This window comes from Maniola hyperantus, chromosome 5, assembly GCF_902806685.2.
Source record: "Maniola hyperantus chromosome 5, iAphHyp1.2, whole genome shotgun sequence".
In the NCBI taxonomy this organism is placed as follows: Eukaryota; Metazoa; Arthropoda; class Insecta; order Lepidoptera; family Nymphalidae; genus Maniola; species Maniola hyperantus.
In genome coordinates, this window is record NC_048540.1 from 15,026,309 (window position 1) to 15,043,498 (window position 17,190).

General features: G+C 38.3%; 1 protein-coding gene across 1 annotated transcript in view; it reads right to left on the reverse strand.

The window, feature by feature from the left end:
* The window catches only part of LOC117982453 (very long chain fatty acid elongase 7-like), a 29,760-nt gene extending 24,728 nt beyond the window's left edge, over positions 1–5,032 (reverse strand). The window contains exon 1 of the mRNA XM_034968810.2: positions 4,893–5,032. The gene's annotated coding sequence lies outside the window, so the exon portion shown is untranslated. The remainder of the gene's footprint in view (positions 1–4,892) is intronic.
* Positions 5,033–17,190: the final 12,158 nt, after the last annotated feature.

Here is a 17,190-nt window from a genome sequence, read left to right on the forward strand (position 1 = left end):
GTGATCCTATAAGAGTTCCTTTTTTTTTTTGAGGTACAGAACCCTAAAAATTACCACCTGAAAACCATTAAAATTTTGATAAAATGTAAATCTGCATATTATGTATTTTGTATTTGCTTGCTGTTTTTAATATTTCTTTAGTTAATTATTATTGTTATGCATACGTTCATTTCGCTATACCTAATATTATAAAGAAAACTATAAACTTTTCAAATCTTCTGGACATGATCATCATGTTTATGCACGACTGCCCAAAAATAAAAAGGAGGAGGAGATGTATGTATGTAAGTTTCTTTACTCCACCGTAACTCCTAAATGGCCCCAACAGGTTTGGACTTTGGATATATGGGGTATCATTAGAATCCTTACATCATCCCTGTTCTGTCCGTCTGTCTGTCTACTCTGCTAGCCTTTCACGGCCCATCCATTCTACCGATTTTGACGAAATTACGAACAGCGATAGCTTGCGTCCCGGGGAAGGACAAAGGCAACTTTTATACCGGAAAATCAAAGAGTTCCCACGAGGTTTTTAAAAACCCAAAATCTACGCGGACGAAGTCGCGGGCATCCTCTAGTAGGCTATAATTTTTTTGAAACAAAAAGTAATTATTTGCAATTAAAAAAAATGTTGCCATAGTATTCATTAATTTAAATTATGGTATAACTTGTAAAAACCTTTTTCGAAATTATTTGCTGTCTAATCTTTAAATATTAAATCTCATAAGGTTAAACCAAATCGATTTTGAGCCATTTTAAATCGATAAATTGGTTTAATTACAAAAAAAAATTAATGATTGGTAACAGAATAAATTGTTTATTTTATTTTATTTTAAATGTCTGTCTGACTGACTGATTGATTGACTAACTGACTGGCTGTCTGACTGATCTATCAACGCACAGCTCAAACTACTGGACGTGTCGGACTGATGCCGATAGCTATTATAACGTAGACATCAGGTAAGACAGGATTTTTGAAAATTCAATCCCTAAAGGGGTAAAGCCATGTTTGAAGTTTATGTAGTCTACGCGGATAAAGTTGCGGGCATAAACTAGTTATCTATACAATACGATAAAATATAGATTACGGTAATACCTAGTTACATTAGTTATGTATTGTATGGTAAAACTATCTAGTCTAGTAATATTATAAATGCGAAAGTTTGGGCGTTTTTATCTCAATGGTTGTTGGGGTTGAATTTTCAAAAATGCTTTCTTAGCGGATGTCTTCAATTAATAGCTATCGACATGCCTTTCAGCCCGATCCGTCCAGTAGTTTGACATGTGCCAGAGTGTCTGTGCTTTGATAGATCAGTCAGTCAGTTACATTTTCCTTTATAATGTTTAGATGCTATAACCTCCCGTACTCCATCCAGGTTAGCCCGTTTCCATCTTAGACTGCATCATCATTTATCACCACCAGGTGAGATCGCAGTCAAGGGCTAACTCGACATCGAAGAAAAGAAAATGGTAGGATGGTAGTGAAAAATGGTAGGATGGTAGTGAAAAATGATAGGATGGCAATGAAAAATTGAACTCAGTCAACCACCTTTAGGTAAATTATATGTACTTACTACGCACTATATGGGTTGTACACATCGATGGTCGTACTATATATATATACTTACGTATATTGAGTACAAAATGAGATCTCACTCGCCATTTTAACTTTATGTGTTAACTGTCATGTCAGTTAAAATGGCGATTAAGTTCTGATTTTGTACGGACTATAGTCTAGTATTAGGAATAGCAGGTACTTAGGTGGGCCTTCAAGTTTGATTTTAAATTAACCAAGTATACCTAGTACGTGACAGGCCGAGATGGCAATCGGGGTATTAGGCGGGGGGACGGACGTCCCGTATACCCGCCCGTCACCCGCGCTATCCCGCACTGGGCAAGCGTGGGGGCTGTGTGCGTGTACGGGGCGGGCCCACCCCGATTGCCATCTCGACCTGTCGCGTATGTACCTACTATTAGTATGGAAGTAGCCTTTTATTTTGTATTTATAAAAATAAAAATTGATATTTGAATTTATATAAATAAAATTTGATCATAATTATCAGTTTAGGAAATGTTTATAAAAACATTTCCTAAACTGATAATTATGATCAAATTTTCTAAGTAGATCGTATCGCTCAATACCTACTGTTATCGAGGTCACTTCACATATCAATATTGCAATGCGAAAAAAATAACAATAAGTCGCATTTTTCATACCTACCACTTACATAATCCATACTAGTCCATACTAATATTATAAATGCGAAAGTGTGTCTGTCTGTCAGCTAGCTTGTCACGGCCCATCCGTTCAACCGATTTTGATGAAATTTTACCCCATTGTAGTAAAATATCGTATGCCTGGTTAAAAACCTTCTGTTTACTAAGCTATTACACTGATCGCGAGCAATTTACTCTTATCCATTGAGGAGTTCTGTTCTCCATCTCCGAAGATATTCATCAGATCTTCACCGGAGTAAAATAGACCTCTCAAGTATGTCCTACCAAAAAAAAAGAATCAACCGGCCAAGTGCGAGTCAGGCTCGCGCACCAAGCGTTCCGTACCTACTACAGTCGTATTTTTCGACATTTTGCACGATTAATCAAAAACTGTTATGCCTAGAAATAAATAAAAATCTGTTTTAGAATACACAAGGAAAGCCCTTTCACATGATACCCCACTTGATATAGTAATCTTACTTTGAAAATTGAAAATACTAATTAGTGCATGACCACAATTTAATTTTTTTTTGTGTGATGTAACAAAGAATTGTGGTAATAACAAAGAATACCCGGCTGAGTTTGTTGTGGGCTCTTTCGCAGACCTGGGCGCGTTTGGAACCCTCGTAGCTTTAGTTTTAAGTTTGCGTAATAATTATCACAACTATATCTTACAAATCCAACATCTGACTATCAAAAAGAGTAATTTATTACCTACTAGCTTATGCTCGCGACATCGTCCGCATGGACTACACAAACAAACCTCTATTTCTCCCCCTTAGGGGTTGAATTTTCAAAAATCCTTTCTTAGCGGATGCCTACGTCATAATAGCTATCTGCATGCCAAATTTCAGCCCGATCCGTCCATTAGTTTGATCTGTGCGTTGATAGATCAGTCAGTCAGTCAGTCAGTCATCTTTTCCTTTTATATATTTAGATTTTGAATAAATCATTTGACTTTGAGTATAGCAGGGGTGTAAGCTATAGCTGTTGCTAATGATTTTGTACGATACCTTTCGGCAAGAGCCCGTATCTCAGAAAATTATGTATTCCCAAACAAAGTTACCCCAGGCCAGGTAAGAAATACCCAGCGTGGATACCCAGATATATTCTAATTCCAATATAGCCTTCAAGATCAAATAAATAAATAATAATAACCCCATCTACACGCACGAAACGTTTTGCGTCATCATTTCTCATACGCATGGGCTAAGGTTTGGAATACTCTTCCACGATCTGTGTTTCCTACCAATTACAACCCGGGTATCTTTAAAACAAGAGTGAATAGGCATCTTCTAGGTAAACTCGTCCCATCTTAGGCCACATCATCACTTTCCATCAGGTGAGATTGTGGTCAAGCGTTTGCCTATAATGAATTTAAAAAAAAATACCTACACGATAGTTCAGGTTAAGGTTAGAAACGACGACATATAATTTAGATGAACTACGCTATTTATATAATGTCTATGTATAAACTAATGTAGTGCGTAGGAAAGTAGTTCTACTGAGAAGAGCGGTATACTATGATTACTATGTATTACAGTTCCAACCACTGGGTCTAGAAACTCGATATTACATCCAGGTGTTTTATAACGTAACCCTACTAAGAAAGGTTTAAAATTTCATCCAAGCGAAGCCGGGGTGGGTCAGCTAGTGGCTTCTAATATTTTTTTAGGGTTCTGTACCTCAAAAGGAAAAACGGAACCCTTATAAGATCACTTTGTATGTATGCATGTATGGGGTAAGTATGGGGTATCATTAGAATCCTTACTTACATCATCCCTGTTCTGTTTGTCTGTCTGTCCGTCCGTCTGTCTGCTAGCCTTTCATGGCCCATCCATTCTACCGATTTTGACGAAATCGGGTACAGCGATAGCTTGCATCCCGGGGAAGGACAAATGCCACTTTTTATCCCGGAAAATCAAAGAGTTCCCACGGGACTTTAAAAAACCAAAATCTACGCGGACGAAGTCGCGGGCATCATCTAGTAAATAATAAATGTTATTTTATTTGGGGCCATAACGAAAACATACTTAGTACACTTTACACACTACAAAACAGAAGCATAGAAAATAAGGTAAAGATCAAAACTTTAGTTTAAAAAGACGGCTTACCATGATTACGATTAGGGGTAGAAAATGCCATATTATGCCCTTCCGGTTAGCCCGCATCCATCTACATGAAGTCAAATTGCATCGTCGTTTGCCATCGGGAAACATCGCAAAAATCATGTACAGACCTACTAATATTAGAAAGTGTTTGTTTGCTCGTTGAGCACCCGGAGAGTGACATAGGCTACTTTTTATATATATATTTAATTGATCACGTAAATTTCAATAATACATTTTAAAATAAACAGTTCGCCATCCTCTAGAAACTGTTAAAGTTTATGTGAGGATGGCGAGTTCGCGTTAGGTATACAAATTTAATAAAATATAGGTAAAAAACTGTTCTAAAAATAAAAGCTGTTAATTAATGCATATTTGTACATATAAAATATCGTTACATGAAACACTTCCTAGACCTAGACTAGGCATCCAAAGAGGCACCTTATAAAAATCGCTCTTTTACTGTAGGTATATCGGAAAATCAAAGAGTTCCCACGGGATTTCTAAAAACCTAAATCCATGCGGACGAAGTCGCGGGCATCAGTAAAAAAATCAAATTAAAAATCTTACCGTAAACTGATAAGTACAGTCTATACGAACTTTCTTTCAGCACTCCAACTTGACACTTGTAAACTTGAACTTGAAATTAAAAAGTCGAGATTTAAATCCGGCACTGCGCTATGAAGCAACACTCAAATCATAATGATCGGCCGATCACACTACCACCGCTTAAGTTAAGTTTATATAAACAGGCGACAAGGTGTCTTTGAGCTAAACGTATGCACAAGTTCAAGGTAATATCTGTTTTTACAGGAAACACATTTTTTTACAGATTTTCGTAATATAAATTTTAATTATAAAAGCTCAATTATTATGCTTTTAGTAAATAGGTCTGATAAATATATAGATCATAGATAATATTAATTTATTATTTATAATAATAAAGTAAAACTATACTTAGAAATATCATTAAATTAAAATCACTAAAACTAAGAATTAAAGTTGTTATCAATATTTTGAGCCCTAGGTAGGGTGCCCATTATGCATCCCCGCGCTGAATAAATTCTGATAAATTCTATTGTTGTATTTACTATTTATTTATTACCTTTATTACATAAAAAATTACTTAATTTTTAGGATTCCGTACCTCAAAAGGAAAAACGGAACCCTTATCGGATCACTTTGTTGTCTGTCTGTCTGTCAAGAAATCTACAAGGTACTTCCCGTTGACCTAGAATCATGAAATTTGGTAGGTAGGTAGGTCTTATAGCAGACATTAGGGGAAAAATGTAAAAACCGTGAGTGGTCATATCACACAAAAAATTGTGTTCATGAAGTAATAATTGGTATTTTCAATATTTGAAGTAAGATAACTATATCAAATGAAAAATCATATGAAAGGGCTTCACCTGTGCATTCTAAAACAGATTTTTATTTATTTTTATGTATCATAGTTGTTTAATAATAAATTACAATTAGCGTAGATTTATTAAAATAGTGTTCTTATTCGCTTCGAATTTGAGCTTTGTCAGAAGAAATAATAGATTAATTATTATCAAATTAGAATCGCACATTGTAATCATTAACCGTAATTAATTTATAAATAGCTTTATAACGCCCATTATAATTTTATTTAGGTACATGTATGTAATAATAATAGCTTATGCTCGCGACTTCGTCCACGTGGACTACACGAATTTCAAACCCCTATTTCACCCCCTTAGGGGTTGAATTTTCAAAAATTATTTCTTAGCGGATGCCTACGTCATAATAGCTATCTGAATGCCGAATTTCAACCCGATCCGTCCATAGTTTGAGCTGTGCGTTGATAGATCAGTCAGTCAGTCACCTTTTCATTTTAATAAATACTAGCTTATGCTCGCGACTTCGTCCGCGTGGACTACATAAATTTAAACCCCCTATTTCACCCCCTTAGGGGTTGAATTTTCAAAAATCCTTTCTTAGCGGATGCTTACGTCATAATAGCTATCTGCATGCCAAATTTCAGCCCGATCCGTCCAGTAGTTTGAGCTGTGCGTTGCTAGATCAGGCAGTCAGTCAGTAAGTCAGTTACCTTTTCATTTTATATATTTAGATTTAGATTATATTTGTTTAATAGTAGGTACCTACTTTAACATAGCTGACATCCCACTAAAAACGGTGTAACAAAAACGGTACAAATATTTTATTTTATTTTTAAGGTTCGCTAGCGATTTTTACAGAAAATTGTCGTAAATCACATAAAGTTTAATAATAACTAGCTTATGCCTGCGACTTCGTCCGCGTGGACTACACAACTTTCAAACCCCTATTTCACCCCCTTAGGGGTTGAATTTTCAAAAATCCTTTCTTAGATGCCTACGCCATAATAGCTATCTGTATGCCAAATTTCAGCCTGATCCATCCAGTTGTTTGAGCTGTGCGTTGATAGATCAGTCAGTCAGTCAGTCAGTCAGTCAGTCAGTCAGTCAGTCAGTCAGTCAGTCAGTCAGTCAGTCAGTCAGTAACCTTTCCTTTTATATATTTAGAAATATTTAGATAATAATATCGAAGTAGGTTTGCCCAACTCTCGCTAACAATCCTTTTGAAAGAGAAAAGGTAAGAACAGTAACGCACAGCCTATAAGTTAAAACCGGCCAAGTGCGAGTCACACTCGCGCACCGAGGGTTCCGTACTACAGTCGTATTTTTCCTACATTTTCTCGCACTTGTCTGACTTTTTTTTATAGATGATAGCTAGGACGCTTTCACGGTTTATGTTTTGCAATAACAAAGTCAAACAAAATACCAGTATAACCAGTCAAGTATGTGCGATCCGAGGGGCTTTCTGAATTATTTTATCCAAAAAAAAAGGCTAAAATGCAGACTCAATTTATATAATTTATTCCAGATAACCATCGATGTTATCGTCTACCGATAGACGTCAATAACTGGACATAGGTCTCTTGTAGGAACTTTCACATTCCGAAGTCTATACCTACTATCCACGGAGAGAAGTTAGTAAAGGTCTCTTTCCGCAAACAAACTGCCATTTTTCAGCCTACTGGGGAGTCCGCTAACACAGCACTTTCAATGAATGAATGAATGAAATATGCTTTATTGTACACCATCATAAAATAAGGCTTTCCATACTCTTTACTTAATATCCATTATGAGTTAGGAGAGTAAAAAAATCAATTAAAAACCGACTTCCAAAACCACTACAAAGTAAAAAATAACTTTTGTTTCTAGTTTCTACACGTGTAGGTATGTATGTATGAAGTCCGGCGAGCTGGACACTTTGATTTCTAGTTTTTTTTATGTTCGCCCGACTCCATATTTACATACCTACACGTATAGAAACTAGAAACAATAGTTATTTTTTACTTTGTAGTGGTTTTGGAAGTCGGTTTTTTAAATATTTGTTTATAATTTAAGGTTTTTAGTGTAAGTAGTCAATATCAATTCACCATCAGAAATTAAGAAAAATTATAGATTTATTTGAAAAACAAAAACATTTAGAAATTTCCTTAAAGCACAGTTTAACGAAATAAAGTGTAGGTAAGTAAACAACCCATAAATCCATACTCCATAGTTTAATATCATATATGCGAAAGTGTGTCTGTCTGTCTGTCTGCTAGCTTAACACGATCCATCCGTTAAACCAATTTTGATGAGTTAACTTACATTCCGGGGAAGGACATGGAAAATCAAAGAGTTCCCACGGGATTAAAAAACCTATCGCGACGAAGTAATAAAATTTATAAATAGGTAGATACTTTATTAAAATAATTGGTTAATTTTGTAGAGATCCGCGTATAGAAAATCGCGTAAAAACCTAGAAAATTACCTCTTCTACGCAACCACGTTTATATCTAACGAGTGCGTCAGAAACGCATACCATTAAAATGAATATACCTAACGTGTCACTAACTTGTTTATCTTTATAAAACGCCAGTTTTATTACGTTTAGATTTAGGATAGTCCCATCACCACGTCATAAACCTGTTTTCAAATGGTTTTCAATAAAAAACGTCTCTTATTGGGCACGTTTTGATTTAGGGCACATTATTATTTAAAACCAGATGGTACATAAAAAAACATGCTTATACTGATATAATACTTATGAGGTTTTTTAGTAGGCAATTTTGATTAATCTAAATATATAAAAAAGGTGACTGACTGACTGACTGACTGACTGACTGACTGACTGATCTATCACCGCACAGCTCAAACTACTGGACGGATCGGGCTGAAATTTGGCATGCCGATAGCTATTATGACGTAGGCATCCGCTAAGAAAGGATTTTTGAAGATTCAACCCTTAAGGGGGTGAAATAGGAGTTTGAAATTTGTGTAGTCCACGCGGACGAAGTCGCGAGCATAAGCTAGTTAGGTATAATAATGTTAAATATATAAAAGAAAAAGGTGACTGACTGACTGACTGACTGACTGATCTATCACCGCACAGCTCAAACTACTGGACGGATCGGGCTGAAATTTGGCATGCCGATAGCTATTATGACGTAGGCATCCGCTAAGAAAGGATTTTTGAAAATTCAACCCCAAAGGGGGTGAAATAGGGGTTTGAAATTTGTGTAGTCCACGCGGACGAAGTCGCGAGCATAAGCTAGTTAGGTATAATAATGAATTATAATAAACTTCAATTTAATTGAAATTAGAAAGAAGTAAATTAAATTAAATTAGGCATAAAGAGCTAATAATTATAGCTTGATTTTTTTGGGCTTCTTCACAGACTAGGGCTCGTTTGGAACCCTCGTAGCTATAGTGTGAAGTTTACGTTATTAATTACCACCATTACATCATATTCTTACAAATTTCGCAATAATTTGACAATCAAAAAGTGTAAAATGGTGCCCAATTTTTTGAATAAATGTTTTGAGTTCAATCAGCAGATCCTCAGTTCTCGATGGAAGAAGCCAGATACCGGAAGGAAATTCCTAACTCTAGCAGTGCGTGGTCTGTCATCGTTACAAACAAGTAGATAGGTATAATAAAACCATTCAATAGCAAGGTCTGCGCGTCATATTATTTATTAGGTACATATAAGAAATTTTGATACTTGACCATGAGATTACCCTCCGCTTTGCTTAAAATTGGGGTCAAGCCACAGATATGCAACTTGCATGGCCCCCTCAGTCCCTCTCGCTCAAGCAGAGGTACTTACTTGTGAGGGTCAAGCTGATGTATCTCGAGATCCATTCACCTGAATTTGGTTAAGGTGGCGGAAACGGAAATTGGGGCGCCCTCCACGCAAACGAAGTTTGTTTCTTGAACAAATTGAGTAGGTACTCATTGAAATTTTTAATAATTATGCTTTACAAACGAATATAATATTAGTGTCTTTGGTTTGTTCAATTGTCATAAAAGTATTATGTAGTTTCAAAAGGGCAGGCAAATATGAAAACCTCGATGGGAGCTTCGTATTCGTGCCTTTTGGTGTGGAGACCTTGGGGCCGTGGGGCCCGGGGGCTCGAGCTCTTTTTGAAGAAATTGCGAAAAGAGCAGCCAGCATCTTGGGTACAATGCCTCGCTGCGGTGGTCTCGATGAAGTTTTAGATTTAATTTAATTTATTTTAGTTTTAATTTAATGTTGTTTTTTTAGATTTAAGTTTATTAATAGTTTATTTGTAATTAAAAATTGATTAAAAGAAAAAAAAGTTTCAAAGCAAAGATATTAGTAATTATTATAAAACTCCAGATACTCTTCTCTACTCTGCTTACTGCTGCTACTCTGTTTGTTAGTTGGTTTGTCCTTCAATCTCGTCGCAACGGTGTAACGGATTGACGTGATTTTGCATATAGATAAAGACCTGGAGTGTGTCAAAGGCTACTTTTTATCCCGGAAAATCAAAGAGTTCCCACGGGTTTTTGAAAAAACCTACCAAACCTATTTCCACGCGTACGAAGTAACCCTGGCTATTCTCACCTTCAATAGATACTAAATATAATTAATAGCAATTTATAAATTGATATCACTAGAGGCTGTTCATTATAGAAAAGTGCAACATTAAACCACAATTTTTTTTTGTAAAAACCTTGTTTGTTTTATAATGTTATTAATTTATTTTTATAGGAATGGAAATGTGTGTTCTTGATCATTATGTATCTACATAATATTTTGCCGTACACACAGGGTCATGCGTCACGCTTTACCGCTAAAATCTTGGGATTTTCTAATACACTAACCATTTTCAAGAAATTACTACCACGCACACTGAGTGCAAACTCGTGGCAAACTCTAAATTCTTGGAGTTGTGAGCGTATTAAGCAATTAATTTATCACATCAATCTCAAATCCATTAAGTTCATCATGGATTAATAATAATCTTAATATACCTAGGAAATTCATAAAGAGTTCTCGAAGGTGTGTAAACGCATCAAAAATGGACTACCTACTTTTTTGTCAAAAAAATGGTATGTCAGGGTTTCCTGACTGGATATGTTGGCTTAATCTGTATTGTAAACACCTTGTCTTCCCATATTCATGTAAATAAACTATTTCTATTTCATTTCTATTTCTATTTCTGCCAGTCCACACATGACCAGCAGCGTGGTGGACTATGACCCTTCTCATTCTGAGGAAAGACCTGTGTTGAGTAGTAGGCCGGCGATGGTTTGATCATAAATAGAATAGAATAGAATATGTTTTATTCAAGTAAAATTTTTACAAGTGCTTTTGAATAGTCAGGTAGTTTTAATTTACCACTGGTTCGGAATGCCGTTCATGATGATGATAATGATGAAATTGACTTAGCTGGGAACTTTAGAATTTACCCACGACTTCTGACTTGTAAGGCCCATTACGCACTGTCGACTAATAGCCCGGCCGACTGAGTCGACAGTGCGTAATGCCTCTAGGTCCATCAGTACCTCAGTACGCCTTATTATAAATGCGAAAGTGTGTTTGTTTGTTGGTTTATTGATTTCTTGGTTTCTCCTTCAATCACGTCGATTCTTCACTTCAATCAAGCTGACTGAGAGCTTTTATCGAAAATGCTATCATATTGTTTTGAATTTGAAACTTGAAATTGAAACAAAATAACCACAGTGACAACAATTAGTATCTACATTGCACGCCGTGCAAAGCCGGGGCGGGTCGCTAGTTACGTATATTTTGGATAGATTAACATATAGGACTCATTTGAAATTCTAATTCGCAAATTAGAATTAAATTAAATTCGAGTAACCCATGAACTTCAAGAAACTTTACGTACCTACATTCCAAATTTTTAAAGTGGAAACTTTTTAGGGTTCCGTACCTCAAAAGGAAAAACGGCACCCTTATAGAATCACTTTATTGTCTGTCTGTCTGTCGGTCTGTCAAGAAACCTACAGGGTACTTCAAAAGGAAAAATTTGAAAACCGTGAATTTGTGGTTACATCACACAAAAAAAATTGGAACATTCGTAGCGACGATAACGTATGCTGCAGCGTGCTGGGCGGGGAGGGCGGCGGCTCATCAAGGCGCAGAGGTCTTCCCTCATCTTACTCACGTCAGCGTATCGCTCCGCCAGCTCCGCTGCGCTAGCGGTGCTCGCGGGTGTGTTGCCGGCCGACCTGGAATTGATCCGTGTTGGGAGAATCGAAGAGGTGCGCCAGTCCGTGCCCAAGAAGGAGTTGAGCAGACGCAAGCGGGATATCGGGTCGGATGTGATTGCGATGTGGCAGGAGCGGTGGTCTGCGGAGATTTGGGGTGACAGGCTCGGGGCCACCTGGGTCGCGCCGGACTACGAGACCTCACAGATCCTCATCGGACACGGCTGTTTCCGGGCGCGCCTGCATAGGATGACGTTGTGCGAGAGCCCGGCGTGCGAGTGCGGCTTTGGCGACGAGGATAGGCACCATGTGCTGTGGGAGTGTCCCCTCTATGAGGACTTGCGAGTGACGATGTTGGATGGGATCGTACGCGGGGAAGCGGGGCCGGTCTTCTACACGGACCTCGTCTCATCGGCGGGGAACTACAACCGGCTACGGGAATTCGCGCACCATTGGCATAAGAGGCGAAGCAGCTCGGAGCGTACAGGTGCCAAGTCGGCACCACGGAGGAGCAGCAGCGGAGATCACAGCTGTATTAGTGACGTCTAGCCCCCAAGGGGGGAGAGTGAGCATAAGGGACAAGGAAGAGACAAAATAATTTGTAGGGACTCAAGAAGGCGCCCCGGGAAAATGCCAAGAGCAAGTACCGAACGGGCGCCCTCCCGCGATTCGGCCCATATAACCGAGAGGTTGGTGGGGCCATGGGAGGTGGAGGGTTGTCCCTATTTCCATTTGAAAATATAACTGTTAGTATTCCATTTTGACCCTGCTCCTACTAGACTAGAGGGCGCCAGGGTACTGGTTGCACACGGGCGCCACAAGGGCTAGAGATGCCTCTGCCTAGTGCACTGTGGTGAATATTGTGGTGAATTATTATATTGCCTCGATAGCTCAACTCGGTTAAAGGAGCGGACTGAAATCTGAAAGGTCGCCGGTTCAAACCTCACCCGTTGCACTATTGTCGTACCTACTCCTACACAAGCTTTACACGTCACGTCAATTTACTTTTCACGTCAATCCGGTGCACCGTTGCGACGTGATTGAAGGACAAACCAGCCAACCAACAAACAAACACACTTTCGCGTTTATGGGTACTGATATAATAAGGGTACTGATAAGGGTACTGATAAGCGTACTGATTTCGAAATGGACGCTATTGTTAAAGTGTTATTTCTTGTACGATGGTATGGAACCCTTCGTGTGCGAGTCCAAGTCGCACTTGATCGATTTTTTTAAGCATGATCATCAAGCGTAAGCTTATCACGCATAAAATAAAAGATATCGCGGGAGCATCTAAATATATATAAAAGGAAAAGGTGACTGACTGACGCACAACTCAAACTCCTGGACGGATCGGGCTGGCATCATGGCAATTTGGCAAGCAGATAGTTATTATGACGTAGACAGCCGCTAAGAAAGGACTTTTAAAAATTCAACCCCTAAGGGGATAAAATAGGGGTTCGAAATTTGTGTAGTCCACGCGGACGAAGTCGTGAGAGTAAGTTAGTTTAGCATAATAGTAATCGTATTGATATTAATATGATGACTGAGTCAAACAGGGTAAAAATTACACCTTAACTCTATACTGATATTATGAATTTGTAAGTTGGTTTGTAGGAGGTAGTCTCTGAAACTACTGAACCGATTTTGAAAATTCTTTCACCAGTAGATAGCTACATTATTCCTGTGTAACATTGGCTATATTTCATTTTCAAAAAGTTAGAGAAACTTACGAAGATGGTAATAGTGCGAAGCCGGGGCGGCCGCTAGTAATAAAATAAATAAGTTAACAGCAAGATCAAAAAAATTGTATATAAAGTTTTAGTATAACATTTTTACCAGGCGTTTGTACAATCAATCGATCAGCCTGTTTGCCTAGGCCTTAGAGAGAGCGCACCACCACATACAGCCCTCTGCCCTCTTCATCCACCCACTTCCCGCTATCTTCTTAAGGTCGTCAGTCCAGCGGGTTGGGGCTCATGCTGCGCTTTGGTACGTGGTGTCCACTCTATATAACACGTCTGCACCAGCGGCCATTGGTTCTGCGACAGACAATATGGCCTGTCCACTGCCACTGCAATATCCTAGTGGTTAGGACGTCCGCCTTCTTTTCGGGCGGTCGGAGGTTCGATCCCGGGCACGCACCACTAACTTTTCAGAGTTATGTGCGTTTTTCAAACAATTAAATATCACTAGCTTTATAACGGTGAAGGAAAACATCGTGAGGAAACCTGCATGTCTGCACCGGAAACCCTATCATTTCAGAAGAATCATAAAAAAAAAACCGGCCAAGTGCGTGGCGGACCACGCGCAGTGTAGGGTTCCGTAGTCACAATCCTCGAAAAACAGATATAACTCCTTAACCGGTGAACCCTACTTAGCCATGATAGTTTTCCTTTAAAATGGATTATATAATATACTACTGCTGTGAATTTTTTCACGTTCCTATATACTACCATTTGGCTGATAGAGGGGGGGGGGGGGGGGGGGGGGGGGGGGGGACACTTGACTCTAATAAAAATTAGCACTTTAAAACATCATATTTTACAAACGGATCTAGAAATCGAAAAATGATGTTTCCATACCCACAGTATTTTTAAAAGACCTATTCAACGATACCCTACACTATGGGGTAGACGAGAAAAAAAATCATCCCCACTTTACATGTAGGGGAGCTACCCTAAAAAAATATTTATCAACATTTTATTTCACCACTTTGTCGGCGTGACTAATATTTATACCCAGTGGCGTGCAGCTCATAGATGCATAAATGCACTGCTTACCCTCAGTGTAAGAAATCAATGCTTATTTTTTCATTATAACCTGCTGTAAAATAAGTTCATACCTAAATGCATACCCTGGCTTGAACTCCTGTGCACGCCACTGTTTATACCCATGCCAAATTACAGATTTCTAACAATTAGTCTCTGAGATTAACCGAGGACGGACTGACGGACGGACAGACGGACAGACGGACGGACATGGCGAAACTATAAGGGTTCCTTGTTTACTACGGAACGTATAAAAACGATATGCAACATAACGATATAAACACTACTAGTGACTAGTGAGTAGTGACCTTTCTTAGATACAACAAGGTTCATAAAATTACATACTTTTACGGAAGTCATTAGAGATTGTATAAAAGTGGTCTCTTAGAAAAAATCTTCTCAGTTACTACTTAGGTACTATCAGCTAAATCGATCGGTTGGCATTAGAAATACCTATTTGTAGTGTATAGTTAATCTTTTTTGAGAAACTGTATCTATTGCAGATTTTTTTTTAAATTCTTGTTACACTTATTAGAGTTATTTTGTGTTTACTTCAGTGTTTTCACCAATTTTAATCCGGGAATCTTTAAAACAATGCGTTCCATCTTAGGCAACATCATCATTTACCATCAGGTGTGATCGTCCTAAAGTGTGTAGGTACCTATATAGTGAATTTAAAATAAACTTTTTTATTAACAAGTGACGGTTTATACCTATACTCTCATTTTTAATTCGGTAAAATTCTGACGTTGTCATTTTTGTACATAAGGGGTGAGGGGAGTTATTTGTATGAAAAACAGTATGACCACCACCTGAAATTCGATTTTACCCCAAATTACATTAAATCCCTATCAATATAAAAAGTCCTAAGACATAACTTCGCACTAAAATAGGGTGCAATCTTTAACAGTGGAAAGTGGACACTGGCAGCAATGGGATCGGTTGATTTGAGGATGTAATCTTGACTTATATGTTGAACATTTGTAAGTTTATTTTTAGTTCCTTTTAATTTTAATCATCTTGATGTGCCTAAAAGTACACGCTTAGATTATGATTCAGGATTTTTTAAGAAATTCTTTCACAAAAACCTTGTCCTTTACGAAAACAACAAAAAATCGGCCAAATCGGTTGATTTGTTCTCAAGTGATGATCTTACATACATGCGGCAAATGGCAATTGATTTATGTACTTAAATATCTATGTATAATATTTAAAGTTTTCTTCTTTGTGGGAATTGTTTTACCTCTGTTAACATTAAGAAACGTCAGAATTCCACGGAATTAAAAATCAGACTATACAAGACGATAAGTGTTTAGTCATATAAATGTGTGTGTGTTTAATCAAATTAATATTAACTATTCTTACCTGCTTGTGTCATTTGTCTTTATGTTTAACAATTAGCTTAGGTATGTACTTATACTTCCATACTAATTTTATAAATGCGAACGTGTATCTGTCTGTCTGTCTACTAGCTTTTCATGGCCCAATAATTTAACCGATTTTAACGAAATTTGGTTAGCTTACACACCGGGGAAGGACATAGGCTACTTTTTGGTGATGAGGTATTTTTAATGATAAAAACCATAATAATATATGCGTCCCCGGATTACTATCTATTTCTGTCATCAAGATTTGTTCAGTAGGCCTTGAAAAGACACACTTTCCAATTTATAATATTAGGTACTTCATCATCATCATTATCAACCGATAGACGTCCACTGCTGGACATAGGTCTCTTGTAGGGACTTCCACACGCCACGGTCTTGCGCCGCCTGAATCCAGCGACTCCCTGCGACTCGTCTGATGTCTTCCGTCCTCCTAGTGGGGGGTCTTCCAACACTGCGTCTTCTGGTGCGAGGTCGCCATTCCAACACGTTGGAACCCCAACGTCTATCGGTTTTACTAACTATGTGCCCTTCCCATTGCCACTTCAGCATCGCAACCCGTTGAGCTATGTCGATTATTCTAGTTCTACGAATCTCCTCATTTCATTAGGTACTTAGTTTGGATTTAAAATTACCTCATCAATAATTAAAATACACTGTTGGACCGCATCTTGAGAGCTCAGAGTCACTCAGTAGGCTAGCTGCTGAAACCAACTCGGCTTGACATTGTTCGAGAAGCTTCGAGATATCTTCTTGCCCAATATTCCTCAGTGCTTGAAGACCAGTCTTCGGGAAGTGCGTGTTACCAGTGATAACATATGGATCCGCGACATGGTCCCTAACTATGGGCCTCATAAGAAAACTCAGAGCACTTAGCGGGCGATGGAGATAGATATGTATGCTCAGAGTTTTTCTACACGTGATCAAATCAGTAGAAAAATTAGAGTAAGGGGCGAGGCACATAGTTCTAAGAACCGATATATTATTATGTTGGGGTCCCAATGTGCTGAAAAGGCGATCTCGGGCTGGAAAGCGCGGCGTTTGCAGACCCCGGCGGTGGATAGACGACATCAAACGAGTCGCAGGGAGCGGGAGGGTCCTCGGTATAGGACCACAGCGTGTGAGAATCCGTACTACATACCTATGTCCAGCAGTGGACGTCTATCGGTTGACG